Below are 6,000 nucleotides of genomic sequence, written 5' to 3'. Positions count from 1 at the left end.
ATTCCTTAAACATTTTCTGTAGATAATCAGTGTTGTTAGATATTAGTATTCTCCTCCAGGGCCGCCCATATTGACCTTAGCTTCAACTGAAGCAGGCGTGAGGTGTTTGTTTACCTCAAATAACTAAAGCTTAAGATCATGCCGCAGCGTTTAGTTAAGATCAGGAGAGGCAGGCTATCGCCTAGATGAATGTAATTGATATTGCATATCCTTTAAGGAATGCAATGTTTAGATTATATCTAGTGGTGGCGAAGAGCAAACAGACAGCTTTTTTTCCCTCTAAGATCTTGTAATTCTTCCATGCTGTTTACAATATTCTATTAACCCAGTATACTGCCTGTGTGTGTGACAACCTTGCAGGGTTTTTCCTGGCAGATGGTTAACTAAAAATCTAAAAGAATGCACAGATTCAATTACAAACACGAGTATAAAGTACCTGTTATTTCCTCAGATTTTTTCTATCTTCTGTGTATGCCGGCTTTACATGGAATTAGTCTTGGGAGAACTTGTATGAGGAAAAGCATAGGAAAGTTAACTTTGTCTCATCATATTTCTTGTCGTTGAAGTTGCTAAGTCGTGTCCGACTTGTTGCCACACCATGGACTGTAGTCCGCCGGGCTTCTCGGTCCATGGGATTTCCCAGACAAGAATACTGGAGTGGGTGGCCATTTCCTTCTCCAGCCTCATCATATATCTCTAAATTTTATTTGTTGACTAACTTCTGAAACTCTAAAACCAAAGTTCTATTAATTCTATAGTAGAGAGATTGAATTCTTTGTTCAATTATAACTCCTGAGCCCTAAGCCTTGTGAATTATTTATACCTTGATGTGTATTCACCCACTATCCTTTTCTCTGGGCAAGTCTTGATGTTAATGGGAATGTGAGCAGACCTAGGTTGCTCTCAGAAAGAAAACATATGGGCCGTCTTAAGAAGCAGGTTTATTCAACAGAATTACCTCTGGTCAGAACTAAAAAGTACCAAGTAAATTTGTGTCAGCAAGTAGCCTAAAACTACCTGTTTTGATTTCTGTTCAGGCTAAAAACGTCTGTTTAACAAAATGTTATCAGAAGTGTTTTATTGAAAACAAATATTATAGGCTGCTGTAAGAAACTGTTTTGTCTAATTTCCCTGAAATATATCCTCCAACCATAAAACTGCCAACATCATCATCTACTAAACGTTATCCCAATAGTTCCTCTTCATGGATCACAGCCTTGTTGTGCCGAAGGGGCTTGCATGACTCAATGAAGCTACGAGCAGTGCTGTGCAGGGCCACCCAAGACAAACAGATGATAGTGAAGAATTCTGACAAAACGCTGCCCACTGGAGGAGGAAGAAAAACTGTGACAGAACCTGGACAAAAGCTATGACAAACCTGGACAGCACATTAAAAAACAGAGACATCACTTTGCCAACAAAGGTCCTTATAGTCGAAGCTCTGGTTTTTCCAGTTCATGTACGAATGTGAGAGTTGGACTGTAAAGGCTGAGTGCAAGAATTGATACTTTCGAATTGTGCTGGAGAAGACTCTTGAGAGTCCCTGGGACTGCAAGGAGATCAAACCAGTCAATTCTAAAGAAAGTATACCCTGAATATTCACTGGAAGGACTGATGCTGAAGCTGAAGCCCCAATACTTTGGCCACCTGATGCAAAGAGCCGACTCATTGGAAAAGACCCTGATGCTGGAAAAGATTGAAGGCAAAAGGAGAAGGGGATGACAGAGGATGAGATGATTAGATAGCATCACCGACTCAGTGGACATGAATTTGAGCAAACTCTGGGAGATAGTGAAGGACAGGGGAGCCTGGTGTGCTGCAGTCCATGGGGTCGCAAAGAGTCAGAATGACTTTGCGAATGAACATCAAAAACAACATATCCACATATAATTGGAAAACTTCCACTTCAAGCGGAGTAAAGTGTATTAGAACTTGTAAACTTTTGAGTGACACACTCCTGGGTTTTAATTTTAGTTCTAACACCAACTATTGGTCTATTATCCTCTCATAAGTTTGATTTCTTCACCCATAAAATAGCATAATCCCTGTCTAAAAATAATAGCTATGTTGGAGACTGTTTTAGCTGAGATGGCAAATATGAAGTCTGGCTGTCTGAATTTGGGTTCTCCCAGAAGCAGATCGTAAGGCAAGGACTCCAGTGAAACAGTTTGCTTGGAAGTTCAGAGAAGGGAAGTGGAGGAAGGAATCTAGTGATGGGGGGTAACCAATAAAAAGTCTGTCCGTGGGTCAACTGGCTATACAAAAGGCACCCAGAGCTTAATTCTGTAGGGAAAACAGTGCAAAGCACACACCTCAGAAATTTCCACCTGAGGAGTGAGGGAGTTGGGATATTAATACACCAGCTTCTGGGAGGCCACTGGTTGAGGGCTTCTCCCTGGGGTATTACTTCCTTAGCACTTTGTCCTGCACCCGAACAGCAGCCCTGTGGGATGCCGATGGCAGTGTCAGAATCTCATGGAGCACACCGAAAATTCCTCAGGAATGTGGGCTGGGCACTAATGTGCCTTCTAGCACAATGTTTTCCCAGGCTCCAGCAAAAGATGAGGATTCCCTGTTGGCTCAGTGGTAAAGAATCTGCTGCCAATGCAGGAGACACAAGTTCAATCCCTGGGTCAGGAAGATCCCCTGGAGAAGAAAATGGCTACCCATTCCAGTATTCTTGCCTAGAGAATCCCACGGACAGGGGAGCCTAGCGGGTTACAGTCCATGGGGTCTCAAAAGAGTCAGACACACCTTAGGGACTAAACAACAATTAATAAAAGATAGCTATGGAAATAAAAAGTTAAACTACCTTTTATTAGAAGATGTTGTTTTTGAACACTACACTTTTCCCTTTATAACATACTTTCTCTTCTGAATTAATTAGCATAGCTAAGCTGCTTTAAAAAAAAAAATCCCAAATGCAGTGGTTTAAAGAATGAAGGTATTTCCTTCTTATGTATTAGTCCAGGATTCAGCAGGACAGATTCACAGACCTCACATTCAGGGAAGCAGGTTCCTTCTATCCTGCTGCTCCACAGTAGGAGCAGGAGGAGACATGAGGGTGATGTCTTTGTTTACGTGATCAAAGTAGAATGTGCCATGTCTAGGTTCCAGCCAGTGGGAAGAAGAAAAGAGGGGAGAAGACTGTTCTCCCATTGCCTCAGGCTTAGCCAGACCCAGAAGTGGCCGCATCGTTCCTGCTCTCAAGAGAGAGGTTGGTCACGAAGACTTGTCTCACTGCAGGGGAGTCTGGGGACGCCGGCCAGCTGGGTGATCAGTGTCCAGCGACAGGTCAGTTACTATGGGAAAGGGGAGAAGGAGGCTCAGTGTCCAAGCAGCACTGTCTGCCACATCTTGGTAGTACAGCATCTATTTTAGGCTTGATTGAGCTTCTTGTAAATCTCACTAACCACAGAGAGAGGACAGGATATGAACCTGTCCACCTATCTTGTGTCTTTCACTGAAGTTGAGTCACAGAGCTATTTACATGCTATTGACAAAGGCTTGGATGTCACCACCTCTCTTCTCTTCACCACATCTTCTTCACACAACCACGTACTTATCCAGCACTTTTCCTGCTCTCACTCATATTTTTGTACATTCGTAGACTTCAGTGTCTTGGTTTTTCAACGTGCGTGCTAAGTTGCTTCAGTTGTGTCTGACTCTTTGCGACTCTAAGGATTGTAGCCTTCCAGGCTCCTTTGCCCATGGGATTCTCCAGGCAAGAATACTGAGTGGGTTGCCCTTTCTTCCGCCAGGGGATCTTCCTGAACCAGGGATCGAACTTGCGTCTCTTATGTCTCCTGCATTGGCAGGCAGGTTCTTTACCACTAGTATCACCTGGGAGTGATTTTTTTCAATAGCGTGTATTTGAATGGAGACTTAGCTAATTAATTGATTGCTTGCCTGTCTTCTTCCCCCTACTGAATAAACTCTACTGCTTCATTGATTGGAAAGGAGAGTGAAAGGGAAATGAATGAAAGTCGCCACAGGGAGTTCTACAATTCTATACATAATAAATTATAAGAATAAGAACATTTAATAAATTCTAGAAAGTAAAATGCCTGAAAGTCACCAGTCTGCTGATATATCACACAAGGGATTCTGTTCTCAGATCATAAGCAATGGCATACAATCTGGAGCTATATTTTAAGAAAATGCTGCTTTGCGGGGCTCTAAGCTACATAGAGAAGAACTAAAGAGCCTCTTGACGAAAGTGAAAGGGGAGAGTGAAAAAGTTGGTTTATAACTCCACATTCAGAAAACTAAGATCATGGCATTCAGTCCCATCACTTCATGGCAAAGAGATTAGGAAACTGTGGGAACAGTGGCTGACTTTATTTTTTGGGCCCTGAAATCACTTGAGATGGTGACTGCAGCCATGAAATTAAAAGACGCTTACTCCTTGGAAGGAAAGTTATGACCAACCTAGACAGCATATTCAAAAGCAGAGACATTACTTTGCCAACAAAAGTCCATCTAGTCAAAGCTATGGTTTCTCCAATAGTCATGTATGGATGTGAGAGTTAGACTACAAAGAAAGCTGAGCGCCGAAGAATTGATGCTTTTGAACTGTGGTGTTGGAGAAGACTCTTGAGAGTCCCTTGGACTGCAAGGAGATCTAACCAGTCCATCCTAAAGGAAATCAGTCCCGAATATTTAGGACTGATGCTGAAACTGATACTCCAATACTTTGGCCACCTGATGCGAAGAACTGACTCATTGGAAAAGATCCCGATGGTGGGAAAGATTGAAGGTGGGAGGAGAAGGGGACCACAGAGGATGAGATGGTTGGATGGCATCACCGACTCGATGGACATGAGTTTGAGTAAACTCCAGTAGATGGTGATGGACAGGGAGGCCTAGCATGCTGCACTTCATGGGGTTGTAAAGAGTCGGATATGACTGAGGGACTGAACTGAAGCTACCCAGACGGTGGGTGCTGGCCCAAGCTGCCTGTTCCTTGAGGGGGGATGGTCCACTCTCCCAGGGGTCTACTGCTCTTCTGTAGTGACCTGAGCAGATGGCTGTATAGTCAGCCTGATGGAAATCCCAGCGTCAGGTCTCAATAGGTTCCTAGAGCAGCAATGGGGGAGACGATCTTTCACCGTCCAATCACACACAGCTGTCTGGTGCATATGTGACACGTGGCAAGGCTCTTCCATCTACTGCTTGCTTGGTGCTCCATCAGTGATGGAGGAAGCAGGAAAATGGAGTGTGGGGGTGGGAGGGGAGGTTGCATTAGGGTGACTGTGGAAAAGCGGATTTTTGCCCCTTGGCCTTTGGGTGGAGCTGTTGGGAGCTCAGGGAGGAGAGGAGGGGGCCTGTACTTATTCTTATAATTAATTATATATGGAATTGTAGGACTCCCTGTGATGATTTTCATTCATGTCCCTTTCACTCTTCTTTTCAATCAAAGAAGTAGAGTTTATTCCGTGGGAGGAAGAGAGGCAAACAGTCAATGAGTTAGCTTAGAAGCGGAGAGATGTAGGGGACTGCCAGAGGGGGCTTTTTAAGTTATTGATTGTAGGTCGCCACAAACATGGACCAGTGAGAAACCCCCCCTTCTTGCCTTTTTAATGGTGGCCAGGCTCTTTCTCCCAGTGACACTAGCTTGCAGATAGTACCACCTTGTGATTATAAAATAATTTTTAGTCAAGTGATTGGTGAAACTCCAGTTAGGCCCTGTGATTTGGGGAGATGGATGCATGATGTAAGAGAGTGTGAGATTTTTGAAATTTGACTATAAAACTTGGGACTCTCATAGGTGTATTTCAATCACGTGCATAATTTCTGTCCTCATGATCAAGAAGATTTGAGAAATGGCTAGTCTTTGTTATGTGTGTGGTGTACTCTTTGTCTAATGATTATCTGTCTGCATCTTTGACTCTAACCAAACCTTTCAAAAAGTTTGTCTTCCTCCCAAGCTCTTGCATTAGAGAAGAATATTTACGATCCTTTGTCCTAATTCTGTTGTGTTGACTTTATGACAATTGT

This window comes from Bos indicus, chromosome 9 (genome assembly GCF_029378745.1).
Source record: "Bos indicus isolate NIAB-ARS_2022 breed Sahiwal x Tharparkar chromosome 9, NIAB-ARS_B.indTharparkar_mat_pri_1.0, whole genome shotgun sequence".
Lineage (NCBI taxonomy): Eukaryota > Metazoa > Chordata > Mammalia > Artiodactyla > Bovidae > Bos > Bos indicus.
Note: the sequence above shows the minus strand (reverse complement) of the source record.